We start from the raw sequence: 25,535 nt of genomic DNA on the forward strand, positions 1-25,535 counted from the left end.
ACAATCCTTGGTTTATAAGTTGAAAACCAGAAAATAAAATGCATGGGACCTTCACACATGATCAATTGTCACTTCAAAAATATCTAAACACACTTTGTACATCACGGGCTTTGATACCATTTGATGGGGTTTAGAGGAGCACATAGGAGCACAGACAGAACAGAAAACTTCAAAATCCATAGACAGATATTAAAAATATGAATACATTAATAATGGAGAACATAAATCACACTTAACATTGCATAATAGGCCTTGGCCTTGCTTGGATTGTCGAGGGAGAGTCAAGATTACAAATTTATAGATGAGGGGAGAAGCTCTAGAATTCTCTAATTCTCTCATGTGGAATACATGACTACACAATGAATCTAGAAAGTCAAGGGAGGTGGTTGGTGTCGGCGGTAGCTTTCGGCATAGGCGGCATCGATGATTTTTGTTGTGTGGGCTTCACTTGACTTCATATTAACATTATAAAATCAAATATCCATTATCAACCTACATATCCCTTGGTTGTCTTTTAATCTGAGTATTTTTCCTTCTTTAACTTGCAATTATTCAAGCTAGATATGTTAAGCGAAATTGAGATATCCTTCGAATCCAGATTAACTTCGTAAGCTGGATAACCTTTCTTTAGGTTAGATAAATATCTATCCCTATTATTTTACATGAAATTATCCATTGTATGACCTTCACAGTTCTAACCAGGTCAACATTGTTTTCTTTTATCTCATCACCAACCATACAACTTGGGCTTTACGAGGCGTCCCACCTGGCACCTTTAGAACGCCTTTGATTGGCGAGACATTAGAATTCCTAGAATGCCAGAGGAGGGGAAGTCCCCAGGGTTTCTTTCATCGTCAAATAAAGTAGTATATAGACATGTTCTCCACTTCCCTAATTTTCCAACTTATCGTGGTACTTTGTAGCCCCCAATGCAATCAATTCTTGTTCTCCTTCAAGAACAAACTAGTAGTCAATTCATGGCCTAGAGTTATATTACCATAACTAATCGATCTATAGATAGATTGAACCCCATTTCTCTTATTTGGATGCCAATACTCAAAATTCATTTAGTTTGCAATCACAAAGCTAATATTTAGATAATGAACCCTCAAATTAATAAGGAAAGCATCGATAAATTCTTCAAAAATACTAATTCACAAAGTTAAACACAAACCCATTTATTCATTCAAACCTTCGATAAAGAGCTCATCCTTGAATCAACACATCGCTTAGAAGGTAGAAAGGTGTACATAGTGAAATGAAATGATATTTTAACGTCCACGAGACTAAAAATAATTTTTGGACCATTAATTCCCCATTTTTTTCCTTTTAAAATTCAATCCTTTTCTTATTCAAATTGATGATGAGCTGACCCAACCTTCCAATAATCCCCTCGCTGAAAAGAAATGCCAAGAAACCAATGCTAACATATTCCTGTAATGTTCTCTGATGTCTTTGTATGCATCACATTCCAAAATGAAATGTTTTTCTGATTCCACCACCCCACATGTGCAAAATGTACACACTCATTCTTCCCAAGCTTCTTTAGGCCTTTTCTACCATACCATTTCACACCAAAGTTGATGCGAGTTGGTTCTTAGTTGAGCAATAAAAACCTTTTCCCTCCACTGAACGCTAGCTCCAATGAAATCTTTTTGTTGTAGATCATACATAGGGTTGAATTCCTCAAAGTAGTACTTCTTCTTTTACCCAACTCTTTTCCCCATATCCATTTACGAAACTTCACTGCTATATGAGATTTACGATTACAGACATAAGTATCTCCCCTAGGTCGGTGGCTAGCCTAGAACAACAGAGAGACAAAGAACCCAATGCTTTTCCTTAAAGTAAATAGAAGACAGAGTGAGACCTAGCTAAAATCTTTCACACACTTTGCTCCTTCTTTAGCTTGGAAGCTCCAATTCCAACTTCAAATGCCAAAATTAGAACCTGCACAGTCAGATAACACAAGCCAAGAAACTACGAGATCTATGCATTATCGTCTAAATAATTCATTCAATAGATCAAAATGGTATTGAAATCCATGAAATAATAACATCACATATGGGAAAACAATGAATTATTTTCATTAATATAAATGGAAGGAGATTACAACCATAAGTAGCAGTTGATCTTGTAGAAGAGCTCTTCCAAGTTGTTGACTTATCCTTTCCTTGTCACAATATGCACCTCCAATCACCTTAAATGCATGAGATGATGACCACTCACTATAGCAACATAAGGGCAAAATCACTCTGCAAAAGTCAACCCCCAACTACATAAAAGGCTAAGAATATATAGAGAAGTAGGGTAAGTTGGGAGTTCTTATCCAATTAGAAATATAGGGTAAGTGATCCACCTTTGATGGAGGGATATAGGGTCAAAGGTTAAGTGGTGAAAAATCCAAAGTAGGGAAGGATAGGATTTGAATGTTTTATCCAAGGTAAGTAGTTGAAACAACTTCTGGAAACTCCTAGAAGGGGAAGCTTCTGGAATCTTGATCATTCTCCTGGATTTCTAGAACCAACGCAGGTGAAAAGGGGAGCAACCTGTTGGTGACCAATGCAAGCCACAGTGGAGAAACCTGTTGGTGAACACACCCTAGTAGGCTTACAAGGAGCGTTGGTCCTCAAATTGGCTCAGATGAAGCAGTTTAGGGCTGAAATTCTGGGGGATGAAGGGAACATGCTTAGGGATTTTTGCAAGATGGTGACAAGGGGGAATAGGATGTTGATTGATCCCATTAGGAGGCTCACTGATCAAATGTGACAAAATGGCCTATAATAGAATTCCCCCCTAAAGCGCAAAGTTAGAGATGATGACTGATGACTGAAGTGCTTTACCTTGTGACAAGTTGGGATCAAGGACAATTGACAAGCTTCATTTGTTACAATAAATTTACAACATGACATCTTTGTTTGCTAAGGGAGGCATACCCATACTCAACTCATAAGATAACATAACATGTACAATGATCAAAATACGTGTCCACAGATGCAACTGGTGGACCCATGACTGGATGACTGTCTATATGATCACAACCATCATACATTGTGATCTTTGTATATCTCCTGAAATCACATCTCGAATGGATGAAACTAGATCTGGGGTCTTCTATCTCATTCACACAACCAACCAATGAACGAATCTAACAATGTGAATCAATGAGCTAGAGTCGAACATGGTAGACACCATCTAATCATCTAACAATGATGTAATTTGTTAACAAACCTGAGAGAAACCATTGATGATGTTAATGGCTCTCAAGGTACTATAGTACAATCTGTATGGTGTGAATGAATGAGTTGATGTCAAATACCACACAAAATCTTTTGGTCGAAGGCCATTGATGTAAACATGTCGTCGAGAGCAAGGAAAATTTCCATTGATGTATGAAAGCACCAAGGTATGAAGGGGTGTTTCTAAGTCAACTTCCTCGATGATGTGTTGATGTCAACGAGAAGTGACCCGTTGCAAGAGGGCCTTGATGTATCCCTCATCAACGACATGAAATGTGTATGATGATTGGGAAAAAATGATCAGAATGATGTTGACACAAAACTGGGTTAGGAAAGGAAGACATGAAATGAAGGCTTAAGAGTATTGTAGCAGAGATAAATTGAATGACTTCCCTTGAACACATCGGCGACACTGAATGGAGTTGGCAACAATGACCCAAAAACGAAATGGAGCCTCTAAAAATAGTATGATAACCAAGAGACAAGAATATTACCCAGCCCAATATCCACATAGATAAAGTGGAAGAGTGTCATTTTCAAGAGCAACTCGTTGCCATTAGAAAAACTCAATCCCTTGTTTTCCCAATTTCCCCAACCATACTAGTTAGTACCTCTTTATTTTTTAACAAGCTTGAGGACAATAACATATGCTTGATTTCTAAGTTTATCCTTCAGATGAATCCCTCTGAGTATATTTAATGAACCCTGAGAAGGAGTAGTTCCACCTTGTCAAGTTCGACAAGTCCATCATTGTTTTATGTTTTAACGAGTCCACTGAAGCTAAAACTAGACATATTTTTAATGTTTAGACGGTTTGAAAAAGAGGCGAAAAAAAAAACTCTAGATGTTCCTTTTCGTATATAGTCTCTCAAGTATAAAAGGTAGAAAACAATACTCAAGAAAACCTCTTAGCCATGTTCGACTAAGGTATTCCTTTTTCGTAATTACTCTATCTTAGCCTAGAAGAGGGTTAAACTTATATTGAGTAGACGTCTTTTCATTTACTTTTACAAGTTTGAAAAGACAAGTGCTCAACAACATTTTCATGTTTTGGGAGTCTGAAAAGAGATGAAAGAGGACTCCACCTAGAGGAACGAGTGGTATAAAATGTAGAAATTGGTTCCAGTCAAAGTGGAACTGCTCAAAACACAAAAAGGTCAAGAGGCTGGCTAATAAGACCACTCATCGTAGAGGTTTCTCAGGAAAGGGTAAAAACCAAGTGAAAGCATATGATTGGCCAAGAAGATGGTGACGATGGAATGAGAAAACCAAGGCTCATATGGAAAAACAGGCTGATAAAAATGGCAATGACAAGGGATAAAATAGGTATGGTTTCATTTTCACAGAATCTTGAAACATGGGAAACTATGCTTGAAATTAGTTTCATTTTTACACAAGTTTGAAACATAGGAAAAACTATTCTTGAAATAAGTTTGCATGCCCCCAGCATAATGACTCAATTCAAGGTACATGCCCCCCAAACTTCATTTCGTGCACCTAAGGAGACTATTGGGTACTAATAAGTGGATGGAATGAAGGTTCATTTACAAGATCAAGTGAAAGACTCGACTTGGAATTTATGATAACTAATCAGATACTCTAATTGGAAGGAGATCTGTTTTATTTTTTAATGAGCTTGATATAGGAAAAGAACTCTGCTCATAGGAACCTATTTCATTTTTTAACGAGTTTGACATAGTAAAAGAACTATCCTCATAAGAGCTTGTTTCATTCTTTAACGAGCTTGACACAAGAAAATGAACTCTGCTCTGCGAACCTTATTTCATTTTTTATGGAGCTTGGCACAAGAAAAGGAACTTTGAACTGACACCTTGTTTCATTTTTTAAGGAGCTTGACACAAGAAAAGGAATTCTGGTCTAGAATCTAATCATGGCCTCCAAGAGACCATGGCTTCCAGGAGGTTCTCATCAGATGGGAGAACAATGCTCTGGGAGAGATCAAAGGATCCAATGGAAAGATCAAACTCAAATGAACCTAGTAAATGATTCACCATATCACCTACCAGATCTAGGTAAAAATAAGTTGACCGGACAATGAAAGGATCATCTTCAACAGTAGGTACGTGAATGGGATAGGTTTCCAGATAATTAACATGTGGTGTGGAAGATACCACTTGCATATTCAGAACACTTAGGGAAGTAGGATGATTGGTGGTCAATTCCGAACCAACAAATGAAAACTCATCAATAGCCAAAATTCGTCCATCATGCGAGAAGCACATCACTCGAAAGAGTGTCGATACAACAACATTCATAGCATAAACATAGTATAACCCTAGGAGAAAATTGAAGTCCAAAGGGTGTATTACAACCATAACATCAATACATACAATTTTTCTTCCCAAGGTAGCATGAACTTGAGGAAGGATCCCTAAGGGTTGACTGGTTCTTTTGTTAAAATCTAATAAATTCGGAGTGACAAACACAAGTTGTGGGGAACCCAAAGCTTTCCAAGTAGAGGAGGATAGAATACTAACAGAAGCTCCCTCATCTATAACAGTGTGATGGATGTCCTTATTATAAGCCTTTACCATTATCTTAAAAGGCATGTAAGAAGGGAGACACGGTTCTGTCAATCAATGCCAATCAAAGGAAATGACATGTTTCCTTAGAGGGGGTTTCGTAGGGACAGGAGAAATTCCCCCTTGTCTAGTAGAATAAGAAGAAACAAGAAGAACCTGAGCAGAATGATCCTTACTCTTTACATGAAACATATGATCGACTAAAGGTGGAATCAAGTCAACTATTTCCTCAACCAATGGTTGGTTAGGAAGAGACTCATGGGATTAATGTTCAAAGAGAGTGGGATTGATGGGGTTTAGATTCTGATCAATCACTTCATGAACTAGTGGAGGATTGGGAGAAAGCTTTCGGTAATCAGCTGGAAGTCGTGGTTGAGAAGATGTAATATTTCCCAACACTTTTGAGGCTTCATCCATATAAGGAAAAAGGTGAATAAGATGAGTCCCTTCACATAACTTACAAGGAAATTTGAATTTACACTTTTTCCCATGGACCTTACTATCACTAGTTGAAGGTTTGTCACCAGCATGATCTCTAGAAGCTAGCGACAAAGGCTGATGTGAACTTGTGAACGATGCTTCTAATACCTTGGGAATACTAGGAAAATCTCTAAGAAGGTGGTCACCCTTACATAACATGCAAGGGAATTTAACTTTGCGAGGTTGATTGGAAGGTTTCTCCATACTAGTTGCATCTGTAGCAATGGCTTCTTAGTTGGCCCCTTGCATATTTTGCTTCTTCTTCTTCGTCCCTTTCTTCTTCTTCTTAGCTTCCTGGTTACTAGAATCAAGACTTTCACAAGGCGAAGAGGAAGGAAGGGATGAAGAAAGAATAGGTGAAGAAGGAAGAGGGTCAAATTTAGGATCAATATGAGGTTGATGTTGTCTAGGTGGAGGAGAACTCATTTGAGAAGTAGTTTGGACATTCGGAACCATAGGGGTCGAAAATAACCAAATTGGTAAACCAATGGTAAATCTGGGAAGGGACAACATTTCCATATAAGGAGCACCAATATTTCCAAAAGAAGGAAAAGGACCAAGATTCCCATCAGAGGGGTTCCCTTGATTGGTAGAATTTGAAACTATTTCCATTAGTCTCAACCTAATATCTACTAAGGAGTTTTTCCATGGGGAGGATGTTGTTCCACAGTCAATTAATTGATTTTAGAAATTAAAGACACAAACAAAACAAAGGGGTAACTAGGCATAAAGGTTTACCAAGCAACCATGAACTGCAATATACACCTTGGCAAACCAAGGAATTAATGTACGTGTAGGCAATCTCCCCGAATGTTGTGTTCGGTGTATCATGATATACAAAGCAGTCAACTCGGTTACCTATTGGATGGATAACAACCTATAACGGACTCCTACAATATACTCGACGATATGTGGGAGTGTAGTCTGTAGTAGTGTTGTCTAGTGCATAATAGTTTGATGGGAGTGTTCCCATATGCTTTGCATGCATGGAGCATCATCCAATATACCCAAAGGTACATGGATTACGATCCTATACACATGCATACGTGGAACGAGATATCACCCCTAGGATGCAACGCTAGCAAACAACAAGAGATCCTGCGTTTAATGACATGGGAACACATCTCTAGCCTAGACCTCTAAGTGTTTGCATTAATGTTACAAATACTCCTTAGGTTAATTGAGATGAAATTTATTGTTGATCTTGAATTGGACTTCAATTTCAAGGCTCCAAAATCGATGTCACCTGAACACGCCTATAATGCAACTAATATAACAAAAATAACTCTTTTCATTTTCCTGTTAACAATGAAAGGCCTAACTAGGTAGGGAAGAAGAAATCAATAAAAAATGCAACAAACAAGTGATGCAACAAGCGATCTCTATAACTTCACTTTTCCATTCAAAATAAAAGCCCTATATGCAATGCATGATGCATAAGATTTTTCGTTTGGATTCCACTTGATTTTCAGATGAAAACTAAGATATTTACTTAATCACTCATAAAACATTTTTCAAAACGATGACTAAAACACCAATTCCTTTAAGCACTCAATGATCAAACAATTTAGTTTTCTAATGACCTAATGACAATAACAAAGGAAAATCTAAAAAAAATCTTATCAAAGGCACTAAAAAACAAAAGCAAACCAAATGGAGACTTATGAGAGAGAAAGACACACTCATAGACACAAGGAGGACCAACCAGAACAAAGTTAATCAGAGAGAAAATAACAATGTAAACTTTGAAACGGGAACTAATACGATTACCCATTTTGTAGAGGGAGCAAAAAAGTGACCAAATTTTGAAAAGTGGTGATGCAGAATACAATTTTTTTTTTTTAGGGCAAATTTTTTAGACTTTAAATTTTCTTATGTATCAAATATAATTAATTTTCTTTAAATGTTAGTGATTTTCATGCTGATTTTGAAACGTGTTGATGTAGCATCAACCTTTTTTTTAGAGGGCTTATTTTTTACACTTTCAATTTTTTAATGTATTAAGTGTGGATATTTTTTTTAAATGTTACATTTTTTTACACTTTAAAATTTTTTTATGTCAAATTTTGTTTAACATAAAAAAAAGAAAATATTAAAAAAAAAGAAGAAGAAGAAGAAGAAGAGAAGAAAAAAGAAAGAAAAAAAAGAAGTAAACCATAAAAAAAATAAAAAACTATAAAATTAAGTAACAAAAAATAGCAAAAAAAAAAAAAAAAAAAAAAAAACGTTAACAAAAAACCAAAAAGAAAAACAATTGAAAACAAACTAGATTAAAAAGGAAAGAAAAAGAACTATTAAAATTAAGATTAAAAACATAGAAAAAAACCCAACTCAAATTTAAAAAACAAAAACAAAAACAAAAACAAAAACAATTAAAAATAAAATAAAATTGAAATTAAACAAAAAAAAAACTAAAAAAACATTATATCTATATATATATATATATATATATATATATAATTTAAAAAAAATCATATATATATATAGATATATATAATCGATTTAAAAAAAATAATTAAATTTAAAATATACATTTTTAATTAAAAAAAACATATATTTTTTTCATATAAAAAAACATTTAAAAAAAAAAAATATACTTTGATTTAAAAAAATAAAATAAAATATTTAAAAAAAATACATTTAAAATATCTTATATATATATATATATATATATATATATATATATATATATATTAATTATAATACATTAAAAATATTTTTAATTAAAAAAAACAGAAACAAAGGAATTGGTCGTCATTGCTTGGCCGCCTGTGGGGGCGTGGCTCTCGGCAGCGGAGCTGCAAGGCCCGACCGTCCATGGGGGCAGTCTTGGGCAGCGAAAACCCTCGACGGTGGAGCTGCACGGCCGGTCGCCCATGGGGAGGCAGCCCTAGGCGGTGGTGGGCGATTCCTTTATTTCTTTTTCTCAAATAAAAATATATTTTTAAAATATTTTTAATGTATTTAAATAAAAAAAATTAATGTTTTTAAAATATATATATATATATATATATATATATATATATATATATATATATAATATATATATATATATATTTTTTTTTTAATATTTTACATGTTTTTTTAAAATTAAAAATATATTTCACTTTTTTAAATTTTAAATGTTTTTTTAGTGAAAAATATATTGTTTTTTTTTTTTTTTTTTTAAATGTTTTTTCTTTTTAATTTGAAAATATGTATGTTTTTTAAAATTTTAACTATCTTTTTTTTTTTCTTTTTTAATTTTAGTATATTTGTGTTTTTTTAGGTTTTTTTTTAAATGTTTTTAATCTTATTTTTAGCACTTTTTAATTTTATTTATTTTTTACCCTTTTTTTTTTGTTAATGTTTAAAAAAAAAATTGCTTGCTTAATTTTATAGTTTTTTTTATTTTTAATTTTTTTTTCCAAATTTCTTTATGGTTTACGAGATTAAAAAAATGAAAAATAAAATTACATTTTTTTTGAAAATATGTTTTTCTTATTATTTATTTCTTTATATTTTTATTTTTAGTTTTTTTTCTTATCTTTTATAGGTTGATTCTGTTTTTTTTTTGACATTTATATGAATTTTTTTTTTGGTATATTCGATTTTTTGATTTTTATGTTTTGTTTTTAATATATATTTTCATTTAAGTTTTGCTATTTTTTAAACTTTTTTTTTTTGTTTTAATTTTTAATTTTATGTTTTCAATATTCTTTTGAAATTTTAATGTTGTTCGGAGTCATGATAAAATCTTTTACACCATTATTTCAAAATGTTGAAAATTTACCCAAAAAAAAAGTGTTATTCGAGCATCAACACTTTTCATAAGGGTGTTTTTTTGCACAAAAAACTGGTTTTCACTGCCATTGTTAAAACATATTTAAAATTTACACTAGAAAAAAAAAAAATTTATTCCAACATCAACATTTTTCGTTGTTAGTACTATTTTTCATGTTTTTTTGGGGCTTTTTGGCTAGAGTTCCCGTTTTGAGTTTATAGTTCCCGTTTCAAAATTTACATTGTTAAATCACAAAAAGATAATTTTTTGCATAAAACCGGGACCATGGAACTTACTGAAAGGGACAAAGTGCACTACAACACAGGTGCAGAGAAGGCTAGGGTGCATTGCAATGCACTGCCTCTAGACCACAGGGTGCGGTGATCAAGGAGAGGCAAGTTCCAACACAAAAAATGCAAGTAAATATCAATGAAAGGTCTTCCTAAGTCTCATCAAGACTGACTAAGACTATGAAGGTCTGAATAAGAGGTAAGACAAGCACAATGGACAACGAAACCACCAAGGGGATGAATCATCCCTAATAGAGTTGCCAATTTGTTATACAAAATTTACGATTGCGGACAAAAGTATTTCCCCTAGGTTGGTGGCTAACCTAGAACAACAGAGAGACAAGGAACCCAATGCTTTTCCTTAAAGTAAATAGATGATAGAGTGAGGCCTACCTGAAATCCTTTGTACACATCACTCTTTCTTTAGCTTGGATGCTCTCATTCTAGCTCTGAATGCCAAAATTAGAACCTGCACAGTCATCATGCCAAAATTAGAACTATGAGAGCTATGCAATATCATCTAAATACTTCATCCAATAGATCAACATGGTATTGAAATACATGAAATAACAACATCACATATAGGAAAATAATGAATTCTTTACATTAATATAAATGGAAGGAGATTACAACCATAAGTAGCAGTTGATCTTATAGAATAGCTCCTCCAAGTTGTTGACTTGTCCTTTCCTTGTCACAATATGCACCTCCAATCACCCTAAATGCATGAGATGATGACCACTCACTACAATAGCATAAGGGCATAATCACTCTCCAAAAGCCAACCCCCAACCACATAGAAGGCTGGGAATATATAGAGAAGTAGGGTAAGTTGGGAGTTCTTATCCAATTACCAATCTAGGGTAAGAGATCCACTTTTGATGGAGGGATAGGATCAAAGGATAAGTGGTGAAAACTCCAAAGTAGGGAAGGATAGGATCCAAATGTTTTATCCAAGGTAAGTAGTTGAAACAACTTCTAGAAACTCCTAGAAGGGGAAGCTTTCGGAATCCCGATCATTCTCTTGGATTTCTAGAACCAATGCAGGTGCAAAGGGGAGCAACCTGTTGGTGACCAACGCAGACCATAGTGGAGCAACCTACTGGTGAACGCACCCTAATAGGCTTATAGGGAGCATTGGTTCTCAAACTGGCTCAGATGAAGCAGTTTAGGGCTGAAATTCTAGGGGATGAAAGGAACATGCTTAGGGATTTGTGGAAGATTATGGCTAGGGGGAATAGGATGTTGATTGATCCCATTAGGAGGCTCATTGATAAGATGTGACAAAATGGCCTATAACACGTAACACTCACTAATCATATTCAAACATTCGATAAAGTGCTCATCCTTGAATTAACACATCACACAGAAGGTAGAGAGGTGTACATAGTGAAATAAAATGATATTTTAATGTCTACGAAACTAAAAATAATCTATGGGACCATGAGTTCACTTCTTTTCGCCTTTTGAAATTCAATCATTTTCTTATTCAAATTGATGATGAGCTAGCCCAACCTTCCAATAATCCCCTTACTGAAAATAAATAACCAAGAAATCGATGCTAACATGTTCCCATAACTTTCTTTGATGTCTTTGAACACATCACATTCCAAAATGAAATGTTTTTCCGATTCCACTACCCTAGACATGCAAAATGTACACACTCGTTCTTCCCAAGCTTCTTTTGGCCTTTTCCACCATCTTGTTTCACACCGAAGTTGATGCGAGTTGGTTCTTAACCGAGCAATAAAAACCTCTACCCTCCATGGAACGCTAGCTCCAATGAACTCTTCTTGTTGTAGATCACACATAGGGTTGAATTCCTGTAGTACTTCTTTTTTCTACCCAACTCTTCTCCCCATACCTGTTTATGAAACTTCCTCATAAAAAAATTCTTTAGCTCCTTGTTATTTGTGGGACATGTATTGAGGTAGATATTCCATTTTTGCATCCATGTGTAGTCTTGTCTATTTCACAAACCCATTATTTCATTAACTCTATACATGATTCTATAGACATAAAAATCTTCCTTCCTTCTACTTGGCTTGATTTTCACAATATTTGGGCGTTCCCATGGACCTTGCCCCACACACCTCTATTCCCACGAGCTTACAAAATATAAGCTAATGATTTGATAAGTGAATTGGTTCAGACCCTAAAATGTTTCATAATAGTTATTTGATCCTAAAATCTCTCTATTGACCCATCTCTAGGATCCCTAAGATCCATGAATCCTGCTAATAATGCAGATTTGTTTACATATTTTCAATCAAACCAACCTTAGCCTATGAAATTCTTCTAGAAACCAACCTTAGCCTATGAAATTCTTGTAGAATTCATTATAACACAGGAAATTTTAATAATTTCAATTTAAGAAACCTACTCCCTTGATAAATCCTTAGACCTCGTAGAAGCTTGAATGAAAATGTCTACACGGAAAAGATACTCCTACATCACCCCTATACTACTCTCTTTGTTCGTTTGCAATCCACGATGGTTTTATACATAGGTAAGCTCCCCTACCATTCATTGCGTACAACATACATTATCAATCCAAGATCAAAAACAATGTACAAACATTTAAAAATAATATATCTTTAAAAACTAACAAAAAATTAAAATAATGATGTATATATAATGGAAAAGAATATATATATATATATATATATATATAAAACCATTCACATTCATGGTCATTTTAGAACCAAGATTAGCTATCTATGATAAACATGAGTCCAAAATATAGACTCATAGTAATAAAGTAACTCACATTTTAGACCGATGGTCACAAGGCATACTAGTGCACAGGTTAAGCTGAAAGCGAGTTTAAATATATTGTATATTCATATCGTCATGAAATAAAAAGAAAATAAGTTTTTTATTTCAAAGATAATATTTAGAATAAATGGCAGGTTTAAAGTTTTTATAATAATATATTTATTATAAAGGGTTTAATATATTATTTATGGGAATATAATTTGATGTGGGAAAATAATACTTCATTTCACAACTACTTCGATTAAATCCAATTAATACACTTATAAATAATTATAATAGGAAATAGACCCGTTTTAAATAGATGTGTATAGTAAACAACAATGGCATTCTATTATTATGTAGCCACTTATTAGTAAGTATAGTTGAAGGAAGATCCAATTTAAATGAATGTGTACACAAAAGGATGATGACATTTTCTTATTATGTTGCCAACCATAGTAGTTACAGTAGAAGGGGGACCCATTTTATCTACACTTAGGAATTTGACATCAAATACGATGTATTTTCAAGTTTAAATGTGTTTGATAAGTTTACACAAATGTCAAACATAAAGGACTATTATTTATTAAAATTCTAATATTTATTAAAATAGAATTTTAGATTCATAAAAATATACACATATAAACTTTGAAATTCCATTTTACCTATGTGTGTTAATCATCGAAAAGATTTGTCCACTTGGTAATTAATGGTTTAAGTTGCCAATATATTATTCTATGGTACTTGTATTTATTATCAGTGGTAAACTATGGTTGTAACGTGGAAATTTGAATTTGAAAACGCTTCCCAAGAGATTATTGTGATAGTTTCTCTGTTTTGATAATAATCGATCATTCATAAGAGATTATTGTGATAGTTTCTATGTTTGGATAATAATTTATCATTTTGGTAATGACGTGTATTAATGATATGGGGATAATGAGTAGATGATTATGTGAAAACAATGTAAACAACTTAATTGTCGGGATGTATTATATTTTTTTATATTACTAGTCTCATGCACTATGTATTGTGTCAAGCACAACTTGAGGGTCACAATGGGATCATATGGAAAAAATCCTCTTATATTACCCTAGAAAAATTGGATTATTTTTTACATCCATTTTCGGCATATGGTTTTTGTTTTTAGTGGTTTTGTGGTGCACAATGCTTCAATCCATGGTTTCATAATTCCAGTTAAAGAATTATGGTTTTATTTTACTTTGAGTAAATGTATTGGTGGTTTATGGATGTCATAAGATATATATACTGTATTGTAATATTATAAAGAGGAAGTATACTGAAAAAATATTTTTGGTTACCTCAATTTGGGTTTCCAGGGTAAAATATCAATGTTAATGTGTGTGTGTGCATCCATGCACATGTGTATGTGTTTCATTGAATCGTTTATGTTTTATTAATATCTATGTTAATGTGGGTGTTCCCATGCACATGTGTGTGTGTTCCATTGAATCTTTTATGTTTTTATTAAGAATTTGTTTCTAGGAGTTAATTGTACATGGTTAAAATCTACATCAATTGAGCTTATCTTGGATGAAAATTCAGATGGTTGTTATTGTAGCTTTAGTGATTGATTGTTATATTTCATGAAAGAAATTGTATTAAAAATTTTAAGAAAATATGATGATGGGCGCATGACCATATAAACATCTACATGGGCGCATGACCATGTTTCCCAAGGAACTTATAGTAAGTTGAGCCATTGAGTATGCCAAATTGTGAATGTTACCCATGTCAACAACCATATGTGTTTGACGAATAATTCTCTTCTATAGACAGAAGTAAACTCCCTAGATCTAGTGGCTTGATCTAGAAACAACAGAAACAAAAAGACTTATGCTTTCCTTAGAGAAATTAGAACATGGAGGAAAGACCTACCTAGAATCCAATGCAAGTTCTCCTCTTCTCCTTACTTGTAAGCTTTAGCTCCAACTCCAAATGCTATAAATGGAACCTGCAAAACAACTAAAACAAGCAAGAGAACTACAACATACAAATAGCATATACTAACATCTATAAACAATGAGTCAAGAAGGCATTTTAATACATATTCATTAATGAGACATAAGTATAGGAAAACAAAGAACTTTTTGTATTAACGAAAGTAGGAGAAATTACAACCCCTTGCAAATCTTGACCTTGTATGTTGGGTCCCTATAATACTAGTGATTACCCCATTACTATTGTAGTTATACCCCTTATTTATATTGTTGTGCCCCTATTACCCCCATATTGTTATTTCTGTGCCCCATAGAATCCCTCTATTGTTATTTTTGTGGCTTTATATTATTAATGTTAGGTCGGCTGGATTATATTGTGACTCCTTAGACTCCTATATATAGAAAGGAGGTTTTGTCATTTGTATCATCCAAGAATTGTTCATTTATGTAATGTAAAGGAGGTTGCCCCCTCGAAGAGGCTGAATTCTAAGGTGTTGATCTATCTTTTCTATCTTTTCTCGAGCTAGTTTCATAACAATTGGTATCAGAGCTTTGGATTCTAGGGTTTCACTGCTCCAAACAGGTCATCGTGGAATTTTCGCTATAACATTTTTTCTGTGACGTTTCAGAAGTCGCAAAAAAAACCCATTTGAGAAGAAATCGCGCTAAACCTTGGGTCCGAAATTTAGAGCTTTTCGTGCAATATTTGCAGAGATATGATCTGAGTAAGTTGGTCTTTTTGCAGACTCCTGAATTACATTCAAAACAGGTGACCTGGGGAAAATCGTCGTAACTTTCTCTCTGGGGATCGGATTGAAATGTCGTAAGAAGGCACAGAAAGAGGACGGATTGTTGTTTCTTGTGTGTGAGTTTCAGATTCAAAGGTTGAAATAGTGACTCGTGGCACGTCGTACAAGCCCGCTCTACTGAACCAGTCTAAAAGCAAGTCACTGTGGGAGATTTCACATAACTCTTCCTTGTAGAATCCAATTTGGCTCAGACTTGTGGCATTGGAAAGAGGACGCAGAAGGCTACTAGAGGTAGCAATTTCAGAACTGGATGATCCGAAATTACAGAGATACATCAGATTCAATATCAGGCTTCTATAAAGTGAAAAAAATGTGTGTAGTTTTTTTTTAAATTTTTGTGTAAGCTTGGTTTAACGGAAATCAAAGGGCATAGTAAAGCATTATTATCAATAACTGATGCCTCGAGGAAAGAAAATGTGAACACCTAGTAAGGAACCTGAAAGCTCTAGCATGACTCATGAAGAAGAGGAAGAAATGCTACATGATATATCAAAATTACAAGAACAAGTGCAACAAATGTCACGCTCACAAAAGCTAACAGAAGCTAAGATAAGTGGCGTGGAATCTAAGATAAATGGCGTGGAATCTAAGATAAAGGGCATGGAAGCTAAGATGGATGATTCGAAGACAGATTTGAAGAGAGACATGGCAAATTTGAAGATAGATTTGAAGACAGACATGGAAGAATTGAAGAAGTTGCTACAAGAAAGGGTCACTAATGGTGAAAAGGTAGTAAAGGAAACTCATGATGAGAACAAAAGAAATGTTAATCATGATTCCATAGACGCTAATGTTGGATCGAAGAATCACCATATTCCAAAAATCGATATGAGGAAGTTTGATGGCAAGGATCCCGCCACATGGATATTACAGATGGAGCAATTCTTCGATCTCAATAATGTGCAAAACGCACAAAAGGTACGTATGGCAACTGTATATTTGGAACCAAATCAGTTTGTATGGTATCAATGGCTTTGCTCTCGTAAACAATTTATCACTTGGGCAATTTTTACGGAAGAATTGATAGCACATTATGAAGATACAAAAAGCAACACTTTTTTTAGCCAATTGATAAGTCTCAAACAAAAGGGTTCAGTAATGGAGCACATTGAGGAGTTCCAAAAATTGAACATAAGGGTAAAAGATATTCCAGAGGAGCATAGGATTGATGTGTTCATAGGGTCTTTAAAGGATAATATCCAACATGATGTTCGCCTTTGGGAACCTGATTCATTAGAGAAGGCATTCAGGTTAGCAAGAAAAATGGAAAGCAAAATTATGGCAACCAGGAAGCATACCACTCACAACTATAAAGACGGAAGTGTTGTTGCCCCTAGTCTTCCACAACCTATAAGGTTGACACCACAACAATTGGAAGAAAAAAGAGCAAAAGGGCTTTGTTACAGTTGTGATAGCAAATACACTAAAGGTCATAAGTGTGCTGAGAAGAAATTATTCTACATAGATTGTGAAGAGGAAGAAGAAAAGGAGCAAGAAAGGTCAAAAGAAGAAGATATACTCCAGGAACAAAGCCTAGATGAAGAACAAATAAATCCGACCATATCTTGTAATGCATTGGTGGGAATTACCACTCCTCAAACCATCAAGATAGAAGGACAAATCAAGAAGAAAAAGGTAATAGTGTTGATTGATTCAGGAAGCACCCACAATTTTATTCATTGTAGGGTAGCAAAAGAATTGAATTGCTTCCTATATCCAGCACCAGAGTGTCAAGTGATGATTGCAAATGGAGGAACAATAAATTGCTCTGGAAAGTGCCATAATATCAAGCTATCCATGGGAGAATATGTATTGACTAGCCCAATGCTTTCCATTCCAATGGGAGGTGCTGATGTTGTACTAGGAGTCCAATGGCTACAATCCTTGGGTACAATAGCTTTTAATTTTCAAGAACTTTTCATCAAATTTTCTACGGAAGGAAAGGAAGTTGAATTAAGGGGTATTGCAGGGAAACCAGGAAAGATAATCAGCTCTAATGGCATGACAAAGCTTCTAAAAAAGGAGCAAAGAGGTGTAATTGCACAATTATGTTCGCTAGATGTTTCCACATTGGAATCATCTATTTCTCCAGATCTCCAAAAAGTCCTGGACAATCATTCCAAGGTATTTGAGACTCCAAAAGGTCTCCCACCTATGCGTGATCATGATCATGCTATTCATCTGATTCCAGGAAGTGTTCCTCCAAACATCAGGCCGTACAGATATCCCTATGTCCAAAAAAGTGAAATTGAACGTATGGTTGCAGAAATGCTAGAGGCTGGTATAATTCAACCGAGTCAAAGTTCTTTCTCAGCTCCAGTAGTATTGGTGCACAAGAAGGATGGATCATGGCGCATGTGTCCGGATTATAGGGAGCTCAACAAGCTCACTATTAAAGATAAGTTCCCCATTCCTGTTATTGATGAATTACTGGATGAATTGCATGGATCAATTTACTTCACCAAGTTGGATCTTCGTTCGGGATATCATCAAATCAGAATGAAGATTGAAGACATTTCGAAAACGACATTTAGAACTCATGAGGGTCATTATGAATTTTTGGTCATGCCTTTTGGCCTTACCAATGCACCTTCAACATTTCAAGGTTTGATGAATTCAATTTTCAAACCATTCCTTAGAAAATTTGTGTTAGTATTTTTTGATGATATACTAATCTACAGCAAGTCTTGGAAGGATCATGTTGAACATGTTGACAGGGTGCTACAACTATTGGAGGAGAAACAATTATATGCAAAAAGATCCAAATGTTTCTTTGGAGTCCAGGAGGTGGAATATTTGGGTCATATTGTATCTCATGAAGGAGTTAAGGTAGACCCTAGCAAAATTAAAGCCATTAAGGAATGGAAAATCCCCACATCCATAAAGCATCTGCGAGGATTTCTTGGGTTGACAGGGTATTATCGCAAGTTTGTTAAGAATTATGGGAGAATAGCAGCACCTCTAACAACATTATTGAAGAAAGATTCATTTTCATGGACTCTGGAAGCAACAAAGGCCTTTGAACATCTTAAAGAGGCAATGTGCCAAGCACCGGTCTTAGCTACACCGGACTTCACAAAAACCTTTATTGTGGAATGTGATGCTTCAGGAAATGGAATTGGTGTTGTTCTAATGCAAGATGAAAGACCCATTGCTTTTGAAAGTCGTCCAATCAAGGGAAAGTTTTTAAGCAAAGCTATTTATGAGAAGGAAATGTTGGCAATACTCCATGCACTTAAGAAATGGCGACCCTACCTAATGGGAAGACACTTCAAGGTAAAAATGGATCATGATAGCCTTAAATACTTTTTAGAACAAAGATTATCCTCTGAAGAGCAACAAAAGTGGGTCACAAAGATGTTGGGTTATGACTTTGAAATCATCTACAAAAAAGGGAAGCAAAATGTGGTGGCAGATGCACTCTCAAGAAAGGATGAGGATGTGGAAGCATTGTTGTGTGCCATTTCTATTATCCAACCAGATTGGATAAACGAAGCAAGGGAGGAATGGAAGAATGACGAAGAAGTGTGGGCACTTATTCGAAAGCTACAACAAGATTCCAGTACTTCTGATACATTTAGCTGGCAAAATGATTCGTTATGGTACAAAGATCGCTTATACCTCTGTAAGAATTCCCAGCTAAAACAAAAGATTCTTATGGAATTGCACACTTCTCCCTTAGGAGGGCACTCAGGATTTTTAAAAACTTACCACAGGGTTAAGAAGGAATTTTTTTGGGATGGCCTTAAATCAGATATTCAAAAGTTTGTGGCGGAATGTTTGGTTTGCCAGCAAAATAAAGTTGAAACAATTAAGACACCGGGTCTATTACAACCTTTATCCATTCCAAGCCAACGTTGGGAGGAGGTTTCAATGGATTTTATCACAGGTTTACCCAAGTCTGAGGGAAAGAGTGTCATCATGGTGGTAGTTGACAGACTTACCAAGTATGCACACTTTTGTGCATTATCACATCCATTTAAAGCCAGTACAGTTTCTACTGCATTTATGGAAACAGTTCAAAAGCTACATGGAAACCCAAAGATTATTGTAAGTGACAGAGATCCCATTTTCACTGGAAATTTTTGGACAGAATTATTTTCTTGTCTTGGTACTCAGTTAGCTCATAGCTCATCTTATCATCCTCAATCTGATGGGCAAACTGAGATAGTAAACAAATGTTTGGAAGGATATCTTCGTTGCTTTGTATCTGATAAACAGACACAATGGGTCAAATGGTTGCCTCTGGCTGAATGGTGGTATAACACTTCCTTCCATACAGCAACAAAAATGACCCCATTTATGGCACTTTATGGGTATCAACCACCATCCATCACATCATATTTAAGAGAAAATTCTAAGGTTCAGGCAGTGGAACATCACATCGAACATCAACAAGTCCTCCAACTCTTAAAGGATAACCTCGTGTTGGCACAAAATAGAATGAAACAACAGGCAGATCAACATCGCAGTGAAAGAAGTTTTGATGTAGGTGATTGGGTATTCCTACGGCTACAACCATATAAGCAAATGTCCCTAAAGCAAGCTAAGAAGGATAATAAATTATCACCAAAGTATTATGGTCCGTACAAGGTGTTGCAAAAGATTGGTACTATGGCATACAAATTGGAGCTTCCTGCAGCTTCTCGATTGCACCCAGTTTTCCATGTTTCATGTTTAAAGAAGGTTATAGGTGACAAGCTCCCAATTCAAACAATATTGCCAGAACTTGACGAGGAAGGAAAAATTATATTGGAACCGGAAGCAGTCACAGAAACAAGAACTCGACAGCTACGAAATCGATCAATTTCAGAGTATCTTATCAAGTGGAAGAACTTATCCGCTGAAGATTCCACATGGGAGGATGAGAATTTTATGCAGAAGTATCCAGAACTACTCAAGCGTTGAGGACAACACTTTTTTGAAGGAGAGGGGCATGTTGGGTCCCTATAATACTAGTGATTACCCCATTACTATTGTAGTTATACCCCTTATTTATATTGTTGTGCCCCTATTACCCCCATATTGTTATTTTTGTGCCCCATAGAATCCCTCTATTATTATTTTTGTGGCTTTATATTATTATTGTTAGGTCGGCTGGATTATATTGTGACTCCTTAGACTCCTATATATAGAAAGGAGGTTTTGTCATTTGTATCATCCAAGAATTGTTCATTTATGTAATGTAAAGGAGGTTGCCCCCTTGAAGAGGCTGGATTCTAAGGCGTTGATCTATCTTTTCTATCTTTTCTTGAGCTGGTTTCATAACATTGTAAATGCCTCCCAACTATCTTGTCCTTCCTTTGCCACAAAGCAAGCCTTCAATCACAACTCAAGTGCATGTATGGATAATTGATCATTGGGCCGAAAGCAGCATCATGAGGGCATAACTAAGAGTCTCCAAAATCCAACCCTGACTCTTGGGAGGAAGCGAATTTATAGGGTAAATGGGGTGGTTTGGGATTTATCATTCTATGACATATCCACATATGAGGGAGGATAAGTTCTAGGGATAAGAGATAAGACCTCAAGTATAGGAGTTCGAGATCTAATTTAACAGTAAATGGTTAAAACCACTTGGGAAGCTTCTGAAAGAGAAGATTCAAAATTATTTTTTATTTTTACCGAATTCTAGAGGCCATTACACTTTCAATGAAGTCAACATGCACTGGTCAATGTAGTTGTTATGTGTACAACTTGCAACAGTGCAGGTTGCATGAAGGGAAAGTGTGATGGAGCTAAAAAATAGGTTTTTTAGTTGTTTAACTCTAAATTCTTGGACTTTTTGGAGAGAAGATGTTATAGGCTTTGCGAGGGATGAATTTAAAGCATTAAAGGATGATGATTGATCTAGTTTCTAGGCCATTTGATTGGATGTGATAAAATCACCTGTAATAGATTCCCCCCCTCCAAAGTACAAATTCAAAAGCATAGCTAAGGACTGAAGTACTTTAGCATGTGACAAGTTTGGATCGAGAATAGATTGCTTGAGATCATCATATGTTACAATATACTATCATCATGATATCATTGTTGAGGTAGGCATACCCATACTCAACATATAAGCCAATTTACATGTGCAATAATCAAATTCATGTCTACTGATGACAGATGGTGGACCCATGCATGGATGACTTTCTAAATGATCATAGCCACATACTTTATAATATTTTATGAATCCTAAAATCGCAGTACTGATGGATGAAACTAGATATAGGGTTTTCTACCTCGTCACTCAATAGTATTAGTCTAACCATGTAAATAAATGAGTTGGAGTTGAACATGGTAGACACCATTTGATTACCAGCCAATGACGTAAGTCGTTAAAAGATGCAAGAGGAACCATCAATAATGATAATGGCTCTCAAGATACTACAATACGATCTATTTCATTCGAATAAATGAGATGAAATAGAACACCACACAAAATCTTTTAGTTAGAGGAAGATGATGAGAAATTGTTGTCAAAAGCGAGGAAACTTTCCATTGAGGTTTGCAAGCTCCAAAGAACTACAGGAATTTTCTAAGCCAACTTCCTAGATAATGTGTTGATGTCGACAGTAAGTGACCCATCGTAGGAGGGCCTTGATGTATCGCCCATCAACGACATAAAATAGGTATCAAGATTTGAGATAGAATGTGATGATGCGGAGTTGATTCAGGCCACGGGGGCTTCTCTCCATGAACCTATAGCATATCATGTGCATTCGTGGCATACTAAACAATACCATTAATTTGACTACATATTGGAAAACACCTCTAAAAAACACTTTATTTAACCCCCTACCAATACGAATCCAATACACCTTCCCAATTTAAAAAGCCCATAATTTCACTAGATATTGTAGGTATCCATTTTTTCATTAACATTTTTTATACCCCTTTATATTTATATCCCTTTATTTTCATTAACAATGGTAAGCAGATTCTGCACCTAGAAAGAATAACCTAAATACTAGGTAGCTAAAAACTTGAAATTTTCAGTAAAAAAGAGGTAGATATAAGTTGGTTGATTTGCAAATACAAATGTGGAAAATTTGAATGGAAAATACATAGATTTGAACTCTCAATTGCATCTATCTTCTATTGAATACTGAAAAAGATACACTACAATAGTTCAAAACAAAACCTCGATAACCAACACAATGGTGCACCTTTCATCTCGCTTATAGAATAGGAAGAGGAGAGAAAGTACAATGAATATGGACACATGAAAAATCCTATTTGGTTGGAATTTTTCAAATCACATCCCTAACCTATTCACCTAGTGCACCATAGTTGCATGGTAAGAGTGCCAAGTAAGTGTGTCTCCTTCAAAACATGAACTGGAGCATGCAAGCATGCATTCTTTCCTTAAGATTTGTGTTCTCTACCTAAGACGGGAATTTCTCATGCATAAGTATTCTAATTCACTAAGGATATGCACCCTCTTAGTAATAATAGATCCTACTAAAAAAAAATAAAAAAATCTCTAATAATAGAACAACTCTATCCAAAACTAAAATTGCTAAATTTGAAATAATATCTAAACTGGAATTAATTGAAGGTGTGACATGTGTTCCCTTAGCATGAATGCACTCTCTTCCAAACAATAGTTTATTTCTTTGTCTCCTATGGCATGCATGTGTCCTCTACTAAGCAATAGTTTCTATCATTGTCTCCTTCCCTTTAATTCAACCTGTTCATCACTAATGTAAGGAAAGGATGAAGGTGCCATATATGTTGTCTTCTCTACTGCCTTATCATTGAGAGGATCACTAGCTTAGCAACAAGTAAAAAATATTATCACACACATTACATATATATCATAGAGGTATTAGTAATGTGATTCATGTTTGTTCTGGAACAAGAATGCTTGGGAGCGGGAGTGGAAGCGAGAAGCGAGAGTACAAGTGGGAAGTGGGAGTGGAAGTAGGAGCAAGGAGTGACATTTTCAAAAGGTCTGAGGTTGGGAGTGATTTTGGGAGTGAATTTTACATAATATATATTTTTATATATTTGATGAATATATGTCAAAACAATATTGTAGAATGATGAATTTGTGATTAAAAAAAAACATAAAAACATGGATTAAACCATATAACATCATCCATCTAGTAGTTATAATCTTCATCAATCACAAGTCCACAAATTACAAGTTATCATTTATATAGCATGTAAGGGTGAACATAGCTAAAATACATCAACAAATAGGCTTTGGATGGCCTCTAGCATCCAAAAAAATCATGCTACAACGAATACCTACATATCATCAAAATCATTTCCTATATTGGTATCGTTGTCATTAATATCACCCTCCAAGCATTAACATAAGATAGAAAAAATGTAGCATGTAAGGTCAAGATTTTGTTTGAGTGATAGGTACATTTTTAGTAGGGTCATGCTAGAGGAGTTTGACAACCAATGTCACTAACATCAAGGTAGATATAGGGCTTGGTTCTCTTGATTAAATATGAGTTCCATACCTTGGTACATGACAAATTACAATGGAGACATTGCTATCCCCCCAATCCTGAATCCTAAAAATCTAATAAGTCTATTGGATTTTGAGTGAGAGCTAAAATTCTACTTTCTCCACTTGAAATCTAGTGAAGTCGGAACCACTTTCTCAATCAATAATTGTTTCCTCTAATGAGTAGAGTATATTCAAGTATTTTGTTTTAGCAATTTACATAAGCATTTTGAACCTACAAGGCATTTCTACATGGAATCATAGCAGGATTCACATTAGAAACTAGTAATTAAAATCCTCATGTATAGTGATCATTGAAGAAATAATGAGATATTAGGAGGCAGAGTTGATGGAGCCCTAGTTCAGGGAAGATCTAGAAGACCCTATGTACTTCTTAATGGAGTTAGAAGGATGTTAGAGGGAATATCATTGAGCTAATGTTTAGTGGCACAAAAAGGAGATGTGACATTGATATTGGAATATTGATGACTAGAGAGATTTCCCACAAGGATATTGAGACTCAAAGGGAGTCTACCTTCAAAGGGAACATCCCTATGAAAGCTAGTACTTTAGGATCTGGGGAGATCAAACTCATTATTGCAGTAGTTGCAGCAGCAGTGCTGAAACAATAGTAGAGAAGTAGCAGTACTAGTATGAGTAGATCAAAGTTAACTTTGCATGTAGCTATACCTCCTGGTATAAGGTGGGGCAATGTAGAGCCCTAATCCCAAGAGTGCAAAAATTTGGCATGGTCCATTGAGGCATTCTCCTCATGGATCATTACCCTTGCTATAGGGACTCACAATATTCAGTAGTGGGAGGTTAAATGTCAATAAAATACTAATTAGTGTATAGGAGTGTTGAAATTAGAGTAGGAGGCTTAGTAACAGAGCCATCCGCATCATAGTTTTCCCAATAGATAGTCGCAGACACAATTGATTCATTTTTTTGGATACTTTTCAGTTGCAGATGTTGCAGTAGCAACAACAACAGTCAGAAGTGTTGCATGGAGTACATTCCAAAGGTGCTAGATCGGGGTAGATGTGAATCCCTTTCTTGTTGAGAGGGTGTGTTGAAAATTCAAAAAGAAAATCCTAATTTAATTTTCCCTTGAATTAAATTAAAATAAAATTGTAATTCCACACCACAAGACAACTTGAATGAGTTAAATGAGCTAGTATCACTTAGTTATCTTATTTAATTTGACTTTTGGGCCTAACTTGAGTTGTGTACAGTGATTC

Source organism: Pinus tabuliformis, chromosome 1_2, assembly GCF_031772625.1.
Source record: "Pinus tabuliformis cultivar Carrire ecotype Pingquan chromosome 1_2, CPIR1, whole genome shotgun sequence".
Classification (NCBI taxonomy): Eukaryota; Viridiplantae; Streptophyta; class Pinopsida; order Pinales; family Pinaceae; genus Pinus; species Pinus tabuliformis.